The sequence below is a fragment of the Rhinolophus hipposideros genome, assembly GCF_964194185.1.
Source record: "Rhinolophus hipposideros genome assembly, chromosome: 7".
Classification (NCBI taxonomy): Eukaryota; Metazoa; Chordata; class Mammalia; order Chiroptera; family Rhinolophidae; genus Rhinolophus; species Rhinolophus hipposideros.
Window position 1 is genome coordinate 96,538,410 of NC_138053.1, and position 16,787 is coordinate 96,555,196.

The 16,787-nt window shown below is 42.2% G+C and overlaps 1 long non-coding RNA gene across 2 annotated transcripts; it reads left to right on the top strand.

Moving 5' to 3' along the window:
* Positions 1-558: 558 nt before the first annotated feature.
* LOC308500077 lies at positions 559-15,463 on the top strand. Of its 2 annotated transcripts, XR_013993679.1 has the most exons (8): positions 559-1,341; positions 1,719-1,816; positions 2,644-2,690; positions 4,490-4,608; positions 4,718-4,947; positions 5,557-5,641; positions 14,047-14,234; positions 14,581-15,463. It is a non-coding gene; the product is annotated as an uncharacterized lncRNA (long non-coding RNA). The 2 variants fall into 2 exon arrangements; XR_013993680.1 differs by lacking the exon at positions 2,644-2,690 and having other exon boundaries at positions 4,490-4,947.
* Positions 15,464-16,787: the final 1,324 nt, after the last annotated feature.

Genomic DNA, 16,787 nt, shown 5'->3' on the forward strand with positions numbered 1-16,787 from the left:
GGCGGGCGCGACAGGGGCGCTCGGCCCGCCTCTCCCCTCCCGCCTCCCCGACGGCCGGGCGGCGCGCTGGGGGAGGCGCGCGGGTGGGGGCGCGCGGGTGGGGGCGCCGCTGCTCCCCCCGCCCCTCCGGCCCCCTTCCCGCAGGCAGCCACACAGCGGTGCCCCTGCCCCGCGCCTCGGAGCACAGCCTGGGCTCCGGTCTCTGCCCTTCGCAGTGCGCTCCGAGGACGACGGAGGCGCCGACCTCCTCTCCACTGCAGCGCGGCGGGGGCAGGCACCCCACCCCCAGCCCCCAACTTCCTTGTGCGCTGCGGGAGGGAGAAGGCTCCCACACCCCTGTCCACTGTCTCGGGAGCAGCTCGGAGCTCTCCCTTCCTTCAGTACCCCCGACTCAGAGGACAGCAAGGACGTCCTCCTTGTCCCTGCCCGCGGGCACCGCACAGGGCTTCCCCTACCCTACCCCCCTTAGTGATCGGGGTTTCCCACCCTCGTTTTCATCTCAGAGCAGAGGAAGTGGGGTTCCCAGGCTCCTCTCCATTATCATAGAGGGCAGGGGACTTCCCGGTGCAGGGGGGGCGGCAAGGTTCCCCCGGGACCGTGGGCTCCACTGGGCCGGTGGAGTCCGCTCAGCAGAGCACAGCCCCAAATGAGCAATGGAGGAGGGAAGGAGGTGGATATGATTGAACTTTGTACCCCTACCAAGTCCTGGGGGGCAGGGGGCAGCTTCACTTGTGTCCTGCACTTTTCATCGGAAGTCACACTTGGGAGGTGCCCAGTGGGTCAAGGTTTTCAGTACCTCTGGCTCGTTGAGGTCCCTCGGAGCCCCTTCTGTCTGGAGGGGCTGGCAGCAGAGTCTCACCAGGGGAGCCTGGCTGGCCATCGGGGTAGGAGGGGTGGGCTCTGGGAATTTCCCCCTCCAGGCCACCACGGGGGGCTGGGCGCGGGAAGCGCCAGAGATGCAAATGGGGCCGCATGGGGGCAGCGTCCCCTCCCAACAAGCCTGGGAGTGGAGACCGCTGGCCCTTGCCGGAGGGGGGGGGAATCTTATGGCTGCTCTCTGAAGGATCCCACCCTTCTGAAGGTTTCCTCTTATGTGAGTGTTGTCTGCACAAAGACCTGCAAATCCCACCTGCTCCTCAAGCCCAAGGACTGCGAAGCAGTAACCCTCTCCGACCACCAGCAAACAGCCCAGGGGAGTGGTTCCTAGGCAAGCAGTTGTCTCTTTGAGCAGACAACCAGCTCTCAGGACTCAGTTCTGGCACCACCAAGCGCCTAGGAAACCTTCCGGAGAACTGTCCTGCTGCCAGTCCTGTGCCCCTCCCGGAGAGGGATGTGAGCTGGGTAGGTTGGTGCCGATGACCAGCACCCAGGCCACGCAGGGAGATGGGACCACGAACCTTCCAGGGGGTTATTCTTAGCAGCAAATAATGTCTGTTCTGCCCAGGGAGTATGACCAGAAAAAGGCACAGCTCTGCCACAGGGGGCCGGAGATTATGGCTGTGGTGGAGGGGCAGAGGGACAGGAGGGGCTGGGCTCACGGGCATGTCTAAACACTGGATCCTTGGCCCAGGGTCCTGCCCCATCAGGCTCCACCTGGCCCCAGGCCTTCCCTCCTGCCCCAGACCTGGAGAGGAGGGGAAACGGGAGGAGGCAGTGGATGGGAGGAGATCCCTCCAAGGTCTCCTGTTGCTCTCACAGCCGGTATCTTCCTGCCCTAGCAAGAGAATGAAACTGTCTTTGGGCTAGTGGTCTGCAGCCCCAACCTCTCCTTGCTGGCCCTTCTGCTCATACCACTCGGACTGCAGACTGTAACCAGGTAATTCCATTCTCAGCCTTTCGTGCTGGTTCAGATCTAACCATTGGGCTTGTTCTTTCTTTTGGACCAGGGGATTCTAGGGTTTGGGTGGTTCTGAGAGTAAGCTGCAAAGGCAGCACAGATGAATCACTTACAAACATCCGGACTCTGACCTCTCCTAAGGAGACACGGTGAAGTGGGAAGTTCGCCACAGTTTCCGCTGTGTGGCTTCTCTTGATTTCTCCAGCTCTGCCCAAGGTCTTTCTGAGTTTTGTAAACCAAATTAATTTTAGACTGTAATAAAGAATTTTTAAAAGGCACTTATTTGAGCAAAAAGAGCTTCAGTCTGGGGAGACAGATTCAAGTAGCAACCTAAATTATGTTGCCGGAAGGCAAAGGGGAAGCTGGCTTTTATAGCAAAAGTTCCCACCCAGGTTTCCAAATAGGCCCACTTTATGTAAATGAGATATCCAAATCTGTAGACTTCTGATTTGTCCGGCTCTTATTAATTATAAAATTGGGGCCCTTAATTGACCAGAGGGAGTCCATCTCAGCAGATAAATTCCTTCCCAGAGTTCATATCACATGAATCTTCCTTCTTAGGGTCCACAATTTGGGCAGAGCTGCACATTTCCAGCCTTTTCCTGTTGGAACAATATACACATTATTCATTTTCTCTCCAATTCTTGCTGCTGCTTCACCCCTTGGACTGATAAATGTCTGTCTTCACCCACTCTAGAAGGAAGAAAAAGTAAATAATTTGTAACAGGTTTCTGGGGGAAAAAAGAACTAAAAGACTTGTGAGGGAAAAGAAAAGGTTTAATAAATTATTTTCTCTTTCGTTCCAGTGGGGAGATTGGGTATTTTCAACAACCACATGTATATGCTCCGAATGGTAAGCAGCGTTGTTGTGAACCTTTAAGGAGACTTTGGTAGAAGCAAGGGCAAACTTTAATTGGAGAGACTCTGCACAGAGGGAATTTTGTAGTTGACCCTCGTGACATTTTTTATTACTCATTTTTTCATTAGTTTAACAAATATTTATTTTGTGCCTACCATGTGCTGACATTTGGGGGGGGGGGGGAAGGGGAAGGACTTGACCTGAGACCCTTGTAGGAATATCCAATGTAGTACTTTGAAAAGGAGGGCTACTAAAAACAAAACAAATGAAAATCAACATTCATCCCAACTCTCCTGTACACTTTTAGTTTCATCATCACAGGTGGTAGAAGGATATATCAGGCTTCCCTGAGGTTTTGTTGGGTTTTTGTTTTTTGTTTTAGTTTCAGTGCTTTATTTTTACAGGGACCTCTGTCATTGCATTAATACAAAATAAAATGTGAACCAACATAATCATTATAGTTATGCTATCGGTATTTTAGAGTTAAAATGCCTTTTACAAAGTTCACAACAGTTTCTATTTGAAAGGAAAAAAAGAAAAATATAATAACTCACAAGCAACACGAAATAGAATGAAAAATGTCCTTTGGCACAAAGCCAGGAGCATGAAATATAGCCTCATGCAACTAAAGGGACCCCAAGGGGTCCTCTAGTTCATTTCCATACCTTTTGGGTATCAGGGCTACTAAACCATGGGCAAGGCATGGAAAACAAAGGGGTTCTCCCATAAATTTATTCCATATCAACTTATTTGTGATAAAATGCGCAACGAAACCAACTGTGGAAGCTCTACCTGGACCTGAGGGAGTTTAAAAAAAAAAAAAGGAATAAGCATTAGGAAGGAGACTTCATTTTTCCTGCAACGCTAGAGGGCAGCCCTTCATCCTTGGAACCCAGCAGGCAGCGCTGGCCAGGCGTTATGGGTGTTTGACTTGTGCTGTTACACAGGGCTCCACACTTGGTTTAAGGTTCTGCTGTCACCATCTTAAAATTCTTGGAAATTTTCTGAACAAGGAATCACACATTTTCCTTTAGCCTTGGGCCCTGCAGATCAGAGAGCCGGGCCTGCTAGCTCATGACAGTAAACAGTACTCCCATCTGGCCCGCGTGCACAGCCTGCAGGTGCAGGCTTGAGGACAAGCAGGCAGGCTTCTCCACCCAGGAGCTGCAGGCCACCTCTCCCCTCCTAATCTGGTCATCTTTCACACACTCTGTGACACACCTGAACGGTGACAAATCTGGTAAGTAATCATGCTTCAGGACAGCTTATTGAATCCGAGGCTTCGACTTGTAAAAAGAACCCATCTTCTAGTTCCTATTCCACATCCAGTTAGATTAGCTCAGTCAATAAGGGCACTGTTGGACTCCTCCCTATGTCACAGTGCTCTGATTGATTGAATAAAGGCGGATGGGGACATGTGCCAAGGACAGCCTCGGACGCGGCCAGCCCGGAGCATATCATAAGGGCTGAGTACAGAGCATTTCCCGGTGTATTTGTCTCTCTCTGGCGAACACATCACTGAAGTTTATGTTATAAAGTAGGAACAGTATGTCAACAGATTCATTATCACCATGAAATATGTCTTGTGTACCCAGATAACATTTACATTTTTATTGAACCTGAGGCTGTGGATTCAGAAACCACACAACCATAGCCAGCTTATGGCTCCTAGAAGTCACATTAACTCTTTGAGCTCACTACGGAACCCTTTTGCAGTTCAGTTTTTAGCATATCAGGGAAAAAGTGGCTGGGTGTGACATTAATATATTTCTTTTCTTTCCCATCCGGTACAGGATGATCACGACAAGTCTTTGAAAAGATCCCACTTGCTTGGCTGATTTCATCAATGATGTCTCAAGTGACACAATTGGAATAAATATTTCACAGAATCATCTTTAAGATCTGATTTCAGGTGACTTGTTGGGAGTTAGGGTCTTGAATATGCAAGAAGGTGGTACAACTGTTTTGTAACAGACCCTGCACAAATTCTCACTGCCATTCCACACATTCAAAATCCACAGAGACGCTGGAATTCCTTCCCTGAGCACTGGGAGGAGTGAGAAGAGGTTAATGACTAATCAGTCTCCAGCACGTCTCCGGCCTTGTGAGAAATATCGATTGCCCAGCTCTTGCCCAGAGAATGGGACCTGAAAAGCAATGACTCACGGAGCAGAGACGTGTGCTCATATCTGTTGCCCAGGGAGGTACAGGAAGAGGGGGCTTATTTAGCAAGCTTAAGTGGATAATTCAGGTAACTTGACTTTGATTTTTATATCCTTTTAAGTGTCCCTTAAAATAGTCAATGGGAAACTAAATTAACTACCCTCTAAAATTGATACATACTGTGCTTGGAGGAAAAAGTAGTGTCCGTGAAAAGCAATGCTATGACATAGTTCATGAATATTTTTACCCAATTCATTCAATTCAGATAGCTGAAGATTTTAAGTCGCTCCATGACTGATTCATGATTTTCTATTTGCATTTGAAAATAAATCAAACTCATTCCTTGTGTCATTCCACACTACTGTAATAATTACCAATATTCTTATAACAACTTTCTTAAAGTTCTGGGTTTTGCCTCGTCTCTCATTCCCACTGTTTATCCTCAAAGAAGTCATAAACATGTCTGAACATCAGTTTATTGTTCTGTAAAGTAAGAGGAGTGGACCAATTATTTTAAGGCTCTCTCTAACATGTTTATATTAGCCTGGGTGGGGTAAAGGGGTGGATTTTTAATCAACTTTTTTGTAGATCAACGGGGAGGAAATTACTTACATTCAATAAAAATGAGTGAACTTTACCCAAAAGAAAGTTTGTGAAATTGTATGTACGTGTTTGATCACAAGTGCTATTTCCTTAGGTATACAAGGAGGATGGAAACTATTTCAGTGGACACATACAAACTTATTTTTGTATTAAGGTGGTCTGTCTTCCATCACTAAAAGGTAAACTCATTTTCTTTTGCTCCTGAAATTTGCAAAACTCATAGTAAGCGTTTAATAAATGTGTGCTAGATGAATAAGCAGCTGAGTGAAGATAGAAGGTAATTTCATTCTTTTTTTAAAAAAAAGAGTACAATTGATAAATAATGCTAATATATTAGTTTAACCAGAACTTGATCTGATAGAAACGTTACCCAGGTCCTGAGTAAGTTTGTTATTGGCACTCTATTTGTATTTTTAAATTCTCACAATGTTTTCAAATCCTCAAAAGGCAAGCATCCAGACTTACTTGGTAGTCCATTATCATGAAAGCATGATAATGTCTAACAATATGGATTTCTAACCACGGTTTTTCTGTTTCAATAGAATGTTTGAATACACAGATAAATAGTGACTACATTTTAATATAAAAACTAGTTGAATAAAGAAAATACTGTCACAGTAAAATTTCACACAATAAGTGTTTCCAATGAGGAGACAAGTGAGTGTGCTGAAGGAGACAGAATCTGCTTTCTCTTGCATAGCAGCGACCTGAACTGCATATCCTCAGGCCCACTTCAGGGCCAGGTGGTGCCGGGGAAAATGGTGGGGAGAGGTTGCGGAGTTCACAGGGCCAATTGTCTTAGATTAAATAACCTCCAAATGGCCAGATATGCTTAACGTGCCAACTCTATCTACTCAGGCTGTGTTTACATTGTTACCAGGAAATGTTGAAGACATTTTCACGCTCAGCAGGCTGTAGGAATAAAAAGGCAATCTTAACCTGGACCCTCATTATTACATTACAGACTAATAACTAATACATGAAAAAAGTATCTGCTGGGGTAGAGTTGTGCTTCACTGCTCGAGAGCCAACAAATGGAGGGTTCATCTCAAAAATACATAACATAAGAAATTTTAAATATTAAACTATCTGGACTAAAATATGGAAAACGAATGGATGTCGAACATAGAGGTTGCTCAATGTTTATTCAAATTGTTTTAGAGCAAGTTTCATTAGAGAACAAAGTATTATAACTACCTTTCTTAAGACATAAAGTCTACCATAAGGTATCCAGGTGTGGGGCCAGAGCCAGGAGTGCAGTTTCCAGGCTCTCGCCCTCACATGGAAAGGTGCTGGCGCAGGTAGTAAATGGCCATCAACTGTGATTGGATGGCCATCAGCTGTGGCTAGTTGGCCGTCAGCTCTAACCAGTGAGCCATTGGCCACTAATATAACTACCGTGGCTACACTAGCAGCAAATGGGGGCTAGCAAGAAGATGGTGGCTGAGCTAGCAAGAGCAGATTGCAGTTAGCACGGCGGATTGCAGCTAGCAAGTGAGGTTGGGTGGCAGAGTGAAGTGGACGACAGGTTGTGGATAGTGTGGCTCCTGCCTCCTGTGTCTCCAACCGGCCACCAGTGAGACTACAGTGGTACGACTCCCCTACCTATGGCTCCGTGGGTGTTCCTCTTTGGCCTCACCATATCCTGCGTTCTTATCCTGCGTGGGGAGCGGGACTAGAGACCACGCGTGACACCCTGCATGACACCAGTTACAGCAATACATTTGCTTTTCTTATATGGAGACAAAATATATAATTATATTTAGTGATTTTAAATTTATAAATACGAAATATAATTATGTCTGCTCTGGACAAAACTTTACAAATCTAAATTATAGGTCCCTTTTGCTAACTTTCTATATTTAGGCTATACAGCGATATCCACTAGCCTTCTTTACCCCCTTTCAGTGGTATTTTGCAGGAAATTTTAAGAGATAAAGGAGTTGTGAGGTGTGACATTAGGAATCACAAGTATGAGCCCAGAACAAAATGAGATTTATTCCAATGATTGACACATTACCTATCAGAGCTCTTCTTTCATTTGGATGCTTCCAGAATGGTTTTCCTTCCTGTGAATAAAGTATTCTTAACCCAAACAAAATTCATCTGTTTCCTTCTTTGGATTTATTCTGTGTTTCAGTGAATTATATCTAATCACAAGTGCAAAATAGAATTTGTAAAATAATTGTTGTACTTAAGGAAGTGGACTCCTTTCAGAGCCCAGAGTTTAAGAATGGGCCCTGGGTACTAAAAAGCCAATTAGTGCAGGGATTTGCATGATGATATGCTGTCATCGAGATGGTCTGCGGGGTCCCTGGTACAGCTCCCCACCTAAGAACGCAGGACATGGTGAGGCCAAAAAGGAACACCCATGGAGCCATAGATAGGGGAGTCAGATCACTATAGTCTCGCTGGCGGCTGGGTTGGAGACACAGGCAGCAGGAGCCACACTATCAGCAACCTGTCGTCCACTTCTCTCTGCAATCTGCAACCCACACTCCGCCATGCTAACTGCAGTCTGCACTTGCCAGCCACCATCCTCTTGCTAGCCCCCATTTCCTGCTAGCGTAGCCACAGCAGTTATATTAGTGGCCAATGGCTCACTGGTTACAGCTGACGGCCAACTAGCCACAGCTGATGGCCAGCCAATCACAGTTGATGGCCATTTACTACCTGAGCCAGCACCTTTCCACGTGAGGCTCAGAGTCCGGAAACTGCACTCCTGGCTCTGTCCCCACATGCTGAACTACCATGTGGGAGAAATTCTTATCAAATACATTGATACAACCAAAAGCAGGAATGGGTACTAGTCCCACTCAACGTGTTAACCCAGTGATTGTTAGATGAATAAACTCTAGGATGTTTAACATTTTTTATTAAACATTTAAAGGATGATTACTTGTGCTTGTTTATCTTTTTTTGGTCATTGGTCCAGATTCATAACTAAATTCTCTTACAAGCACACTTCATAATATAAGACCTTTAAGGAAGGGATCACATCTGCTTAAGCTGTTCAAGATAAAGATTCACAGTCATGATCTTGTTTTATTTCTTATTATTATCTTTTATTCTAATACATATGCAGTCCCGTAATCCTGAGTTGCCCTGTTTCTTTAACCAGCTGGAAGCTTGTCTGTTACATAATGGTTTGATGATTGATTGAAAACCTACCCACTTCCCAAGGAGGAGTATTGAATTAGTGGCAGTCCTTTGATTGCTCTATTTTAAATAGTGCTTAATTAAAAAGTTAATTCTAATTATTTTGAAGATAGGTGGGATATATGTTTTAAATATATATGTGTGTGTGTGTATATATATATATATATATATTTATATTTATATATATTTATATATGCCAGTGGGAGACAAAAACTAAAGATAATTAGAATACAGCTACTTGATTACTGGGAGTGCATATTTAGTCTTTGAAGCTAAATTGGGACATTAAGACCATACTGTGGATGGTACCTATCGCAGAACGTGGGAGTCAAAACCATCGCAGTTCATGGTTTGTTGTGTGAAACCTTGGCAGAGCTTAACCTGGAAAAGTGCATGACTGTTTCATGGGGCAAAGCACAGTCATACATTTGATGTTGTGGCACTCAAATGTGAGAGAATATTGCTTCTTTGTTTTCCTATCAGCGCTTTGAGTTTTTTCACCTGTCCCATTCCTGTGAGGCCGGGAGGAGAAAAGGCAGGTAGAGTGCAATGCAGTCACCTATCTGAAGGCTTTTAGGACAAGGGTTAGGTAAAACAATCTCTTAAAAACAATTACCATATAATTGACTCTATCTAATGGTTATTTAAAGAAATTTTACTTTAACATTATATTTCAATCTGTTTTTATCATCTGTTTTTATCATCTGATTTGTACATGAATTTGGAAAATGATATAGGTTCTTTAACACTATCTCGAATTATATTTTAAAACAGTAGCCTAAAAGTTCTGATTTCTACAGAGGAAGAAAGGCTATATTGGAACAACCCTCTGCAGATAATAATGAACAAGTCTGAGTATATAAGGGTGCGCGCGCGCACACACACACTCCATCCAGGGGAAGCATGAATTATGACTGACTTCTCATGAGAAACAATGGAGGTCAGAAGATAATAGGATGATGTCTTTAAAGTAGAGGAAAACACACACACACACACACACACACACACACACACACACACATTAACTGAGAATTCTATGTAAATCAAAAGATGAATTTGAAATAAGACTTTTAGGGAAAAGTCTGAAAAAATTAATTGCTAGCAGACCTGCCTATTAAAAATGATAATGGAAGTTTTCCAAGCTGAAAAAAATTAGCATCGGATGAAAATGCTGATCGTAATTTACCTAAAAGAAAACTAAATGTTTAAAGCAAAGTTAGTACATTAAAATGTGGAGTTTATAGCACATACTTTATAAAATGTATAACAACAGCAAAAATAGGTGAGCAAATTAAATTATGACAGTAGCAAAAAGGTTGGTAGGTTATATTATACCCTGTAAGTTTTTATATTTTATGTGAAGTATTACTCATTAGGTTTAAAGAGACAGTGATAAATCAACATTGCATATTTTAATTCCTAGAATAACCACTAAAAAAATGCAAGGTATAGCTAAAAAGTCAATAGGTATATTGAATTAGAATTTTAATGACCATAGACTAATTCTAACAGCAAAAGAAGACAGGAAGAGAGAACCATAGGAATAAAAGCCAGATGAGACAAAAAAGAAAATAAATTGTAATGTAGTAGAACTATGCCCAACTATATCAATAGTTGCCTTCGATATAAACAGACTAACCACTCTAATTATAAGGTAAGATTGGAAGATCAGACTTTACAAATAGCAAGATCCAGCTATGTGCTGAAGGAAAAAAAAATCACTTTAAATATACAGTCACAGATAAAGAAATGCATAAGAATGGAAAACATACATACCATGCAAAAGAGAGAAAAAGAAAGCTGGTCTAATTACGTTAATAAAACATAGAATTTAAGATTAGGAGTATTACCAGAGAATAATGAAGGGCATTTTTTAAATATTAAAAGATTACTTTCATTCATCAGAAACATATAACAAATAATATCTTAATTAATTTAAAATGGATCAGACTCCTAAATGTAAAAATTAAAACTAAAGAGCTGCTAGAAGAAATTATGGGAGGATACCTTTAGGGTTTTGATGTAGGCAACAATTTTAGGCAACATAAAAGTAAAACATTGATAAATTGGATGTTATTTTTTTTAATTCTATTCCATAAGTAACTACAAAAAAATAATAAAGCAAACCACAGAATGGAAGAAAATATTCAGGATATGTACATTTGAAAAAGGTCTTGGATCTAAAATGTATAAAGAATGCCTATATCTTAGTAAAAAGAAAACAACCTAATGAAAAATGAGCAAAAAACTTGAACAGACACTTCACAACGAAGATATACGAATGACCAATAAGCACATGAAAAGATGTCCAATATCATTAGTCATGAGGTGAACTACCATTACATCCATAATAAGATAACGGTACTCCAGTGTGTAAAATCAAAGAGAATAACGGCACATGTGGTGTGGCTGCGGAGCAATTGAAACTCTCATTCATGTAAAATGTTACTTTGGAACTTATACCAACCCTATAATCCAGTGATCCCGCGCTTAGCTACTTAGCAATGAGAATGGAAATACCCCCAAAAAAGTCTTGAGCGAGAATGCTTATAATAGCTTTTCCCATAACTAGCAAAAACTGAAAAGGGCAACAACAGCATGAATGACTCTCAAGAACCATGAGCAAAATAAGCCAGGCAAAAAAAGAGTACACCCAGCATGATTCCTCGTATTGAAGTTCAAGAACTGGTAAAGTCATGCTGCCGCAATGGTGGCCCAAGAGGGATAGGAATCAACTAGGAAGGGTTCTAAGAGGACTTTTGAGGTGATAGAAACATTCTCTCTCCTGATGGGTGTATACATTGACCAAACCTCATTGCATTACATGCTTAAGATCTGCCTGTGAAAAAAAAAGTATAAAAGTGTTTTATAGGTTGGAATGTTTAGATAGAAATAAATTCAGATAAAATTATGTCAAAACAAAAAAATAAGTATAATTAATAGTTACTTGAAGGATTGCTAAATGTTGCAGTGACATATATTTAATGTAAAAAATACATTTTACAAGATGTACTTATTTTGAAATTTCTTAGTATGTTTTTTTCTAATGTTTTATAAATATTTGTACTTTAAAAATGGTACAGTATGACATTTTAATGTCAGGTTGTAACCTCTGGTCTGAAATCGCTATAATATTGGTAGGAAAATAGCAGTAAAACCACTCCACTTAATATACGATGTGTGAAAGTAAAAATAAAAAGTATTTTTTCCTGTACTTATAGACTCCAAAACAAATGGGGAAAATGTAATAGATATGAAGCTAAAACATCAGTGGTGATCAAAAACGAAACAGTAACAATTTTCAGTAACAAAGCTACTATCATATTAAATATTGATTCAACAAATCTCATGCGAAAGTAAATATTTAATTTAGTTGAGCTAGGTAATGGCCTAAAGTATGAGGATATTCGAATAATGAAGTTTTAGGTCTCTATAGGAAGTGCAGGGGTCAAGTCATTTGACCCCAAGTCCTGGGGATTAGTTCACTCCCTTTCTGATGTAGTCTTACTTTTCCACTACTTAGATCAGTAAGGTCCCTGCTCAGAATCCTGAATACAGGGGCCCTCTTCTTTCCGGATGTTTGCTCCTGGAGAGCAAACCTATTTCAGTTAGAAAATTGAGTGGGAGAACACCCTTCTCACATAAACTTCAGGCAGCCGCTGACTCTGAGCAGTAGGCCTTTCTGCCCTGGGTGCGTGCAGGGGCTCAGGATGCCCTCTGATTCTTAAGCAGAATATAAACATGTGATAAACTGGAATGGTTTTATCCACGACTGTGCAGTCATGACTTTTCCCTGGAAAAGTAACCACTCGCAGGACAGACTTTCCAGTTATTCCTAAAGAATGAGGTACAGGATTGCCGTGGCTCTTCTAGATGGTTCTTTGATAGTCATTTTCCTTAGAGAGCTTTCCAGAAAGGCATGTGTGAAACTAGGGGTTTAATTTCTCTGTAGGTTTATGTACTCGTCCCATATCTGTGCTGCAGTTCCTTTTGTGTGTATGTGCAGGTCATAATGTCAACCTGAAATGATACTTGAAATATATCCCTGACTTTTGTCGTCAAAGAATAGGATTGGTTATGGGATAGAAGTTTGAAATTTGAAGGACCAAGCAATTGATCTTAGAGGAGCTATGCTGTAAGTGTTTTTAACAGCATGTTCTAGGTCACCTGAGTATACCTGTGTGGCCCATTATAATCACTCAGTTCACTTGGAGTGATTTGGAGAATGACAAGGTCAGCATATACTCCACAACCGCTAAAATGATCATAATTCATTTTCCTGGACTGGTGTGTCTGGTTTTATAACCTGACTTAGAAAAAAAAACACACAGGGAACTTAGATAGTGTCCAAGTAAGGCAATAAAAATCACTACATAATGGAAAATGAACAAAGTCTCTCTTTATATGTGAACAATCATTAATTGTGCAGTTATTTAGATTTGTCCTTTCTATTTGAAACTCAAAAACACTTTTTCCTCGTCCCTTTTATGACAAAGATAATGCATATTTGGGAAAGTTGTATGGAATGATTGTGATGAAGTTATGAAGATAAGAAAATGAAATGTATCAACACTAAACTTGCCTTATTAGCATTTTGCCCTGAATAACAGCACTGCCACTCATCAGATATCATTCAAATTGGGGGACATGATTAGCTTTCCATGCCATGGTGAAATTGGCACTGCAGTGGGTGAGCCCAGCCATCACTTAATTATTTGTTCACTAATATCAGCCCTGGCATTATAGAAAAGAAAATGGTTCATTAAATGCTCTTGAATGTTGCCAACGAGGAGAGAGGGAGACAGGAAGTTTGTGAAGGCAGATGCAGAATTCAGCTCCCCCTGGTCATTCCAGTTCACGAGAAATGACTGCCAATGAACACTTGCCAGCTAGATTGTCTGCAAGGTGGTTACTAGTGCCCCTTCCCAACAGGGCTAACCTGTGATCCCTTGTCTGAAAATGACTGGGCTAATATTTTTTTGTCTTAAGTGTTTGTGACCATTATTTCCTGAGAAGAATGTGCGTAGAACCACTGATAATTAGGGAAAGAAGGAGATTCTGCAAGAATGCAGGGTGATCACAGTAGCTAGAAGATAGCAGAAGATGGGGAGATGTTGAGGGAAAAAGTCAGGGAATGAGTAGTAGAAGTGTGGCCGAGAGAGTGCAAAGGGGAAATGAAGTCTAAAGCCTTCCTTCTTCCTATCCTTGTTTCTCTGTTGCCAAGTGCTTGTCATTTGCCTAACCCTAGGCCCATCTTCTGGAACAGTTCCACAGAGGTTGGAAGTGTTTCCTAGATACGGTGGACAGCCCTCCAGGGACATCTGGAGGAGAAGTCACATGGCAGCCTGTCTTAAGGTTATTCTTAACATAACACTATTATCGGTAACACCATTCTTACATGTTGTCCTTGATTTTTCTCTTTCAGAAAAGCAGTGTTATGAAGAAAGAACAGAAAATAGAAAGGAAGGGAAGGATGGAGTGGAGATACCTTGAGAAAACTGGGCATGGCCGAAAGAGAAGGTGACCAAATTAAAAGTGAGGGTGATGTAGAGAATGTGTGTTCCCATGAAGAAGAGATGGCCCAAGCAGGAGAGACACAAGTGAACAGCTCAGGTGAAGAAGAACCCATGTGTGATTGATCTCCTTGTGGAGCAATGTGGAAGCTGTGGTGGGCTAGTGGGAGGCAGCAGAGGTTGGGTCCCGTGACCTTGGAGAGGAAGGATGGAGTAGAGGAAGATCATGGGCTCTGGAGTGAGGCAAACATAGGCTCAGTACGGCTGCATGACCACTTGTGCAGACTTGGGCAACGTGTTCACCTCTCTGGACCTCAGTTGTAAAAGGATGAGCTGGATCACACCATCTCCTGGGTTGTGATGATTAAATAGTTAATGTGGACATTAACTATTTAATATTAAGGCTGTTTGCTTATCTAACCTTCTCTCCTGCCCCTTTCTATCAGAGGAAAATAAAGAACGAATGAGGCATGCACGCAACATGACGCTTCCATTCTGATGCACCCACCATGACCCCCGCAGAGTGAAGAGGACCCAGGCCAATCCTCCCTGGTCTTGCTTGGTCATTTAGAACCTTTCCATGAGTATTTAGAACCAACTGCCACATGGGACCCTGTCTCCAAAGTTGATAGAATGTGGATCTCAAAGCCAGCAAGATGGAAAGGCATCGTCTTGGAAATGAAAGAGGAAGAATGCCAGTGATAAGAATCAGAGTCTTTTAGTCTGGAATCCAAAGATGGCCTTCAGTACATTACATTTGTAAAATATGTTTATTCCTTTCTAATTTTACATGATCTCAGCCGTATAAGGCAGCCAAAATCCTTTTAACACATAAAAGTTATTTTAAAAGTATACTGTCATTTCCTGCTGAAAGGAAATGGTAAAATGCTACAATAATAAAATGAGAAGGGAAAGTATTCAAGCTATGTCTACAAGGCAAAGGATGTGTACATCTTGTGTATTTCCTGAGGTAGACACAGAAATGGGTGTGCTTGCCCGCGTATATAAGTGGCATAAATTAATGCAGTCCCAGCATTAAAAGGAACTCATTCTGGACAAACACAAATGAGGAACCAGATTTAGAAAATCTCTGCAAGCAGGTATGGAAAATATTGAATTAATCCATCCTTCCATTTCTCTCACCTCCTGATGGGCCTTTCATAGGAATCGGTGTCTCAGGAGGTTGAGAGCTCTGGGGGCACTGGGAATGGTGAGAGGCATTGGGAGCAGGTACCATGGGAAACATAAAGGGCCAAGGCACTCTGTTCTGCTTGACGAAGACCTCACTGGCCTTTCCCTAGATAATATGTACAGATGCCAAAACATACATACTGAAAGTCAGCCCAGTTTTGGTATTTGTGCAAGTAGCATTTTGATCTTTTCTTTCTTTTTTTTGTTTTATTCTTTAGAATTATACTAGTTTTGTACAATGAAGTTCTGTTATATTATTTATAAAATAAGGAATTGTATACTCCTTGAAAATCTGAACATTTCACCAGCTAGAGTTTTAACATTAGGCTATTCATGTTTTCTTCTGCTTGAGTTGGTGTTATTTATTTATGTTTTCCACAAAGAGAGAGGGTAACTTTCTCAGCAAGTGGGTACTCTTGGCACAAGGAACTCCTCCAAAATAATTTCAAGAAGAAACCATTGTCCCTCCAAGGTGAAGGGATCCAGGGTAATCCATCTGCGATGGAGTGTGTGGCTGGTTTCCCGGATGGATGGAGCTACAGGCAGAACTCACCACGAGTCACTAGTTCTTCCTGGTGGGACATCAGCAGTACTAGTACTGTAGAGAAATCAGCCATGGTGAAGTTATCAGAGACTTTGCCAAAGAGACATAGTCTGACTGTCCATCAGTGCACTCCAGTCTGAGAACTGACTTAGACCTGGGAACCATCATCTGGGACACCTTCCCATAGTGACTGTCTCAGCCCAGAGACAATCTACAAGGGAAGCTTGATACTACAGGTAATGTGGGGGGAGGTGCAAGTCCAAGCAGAGAGAGCGAGAAGACAGAGAAGTGAGCCAAGGAAAGCAATGAAGCAATGAGGTACAGGAATGGTCACTGGATGGGACGCCACTGAACTGGCTATGAGGAAGAATTAGAACTTGGGCTGTCCACAGGAGAAAGCGGTGTGTGTGGGGGTGGAGGTGGGGATGAGATGGGGGATTTATCCAAGGAATTTCTTCTCATTTCCCTTTTCTCACTGCTGAGGATTCACCTCATGGGTAGTTAATTGCCCCACATCCAGGCTGTATTATCTAGTCCCTCAGTGACCACCCAGCAAGCCAGATCCAAGCCTTGTGACATGGCATTTCATCTAAGCCTGAAAGTGGAAGAGTGACTTAGCATGGATTCAGGGAGCTCTGCAAAATTGGTGGTGGAGGCAGGCAGCCGTTTCAGAAGGAAGCAGACAGTCAAGGGATTATGAAGAGGTACACAGTTTGGGCTCCGTACGCCTATCTAGGCAAGAAGGGAAACACAGGGTCCATAATGGAAAAGAATGGTACATTTGACTGCATAGAACTTATTTCTACAAGAAGAAAAAAAATGACACACCAACTGAAAAGAAAATAGATAAAATGTTAATATGCTACTATGTATAACCAAGATATAAATTTCCATCTAAAGATCCCTTTCGAGTCAACA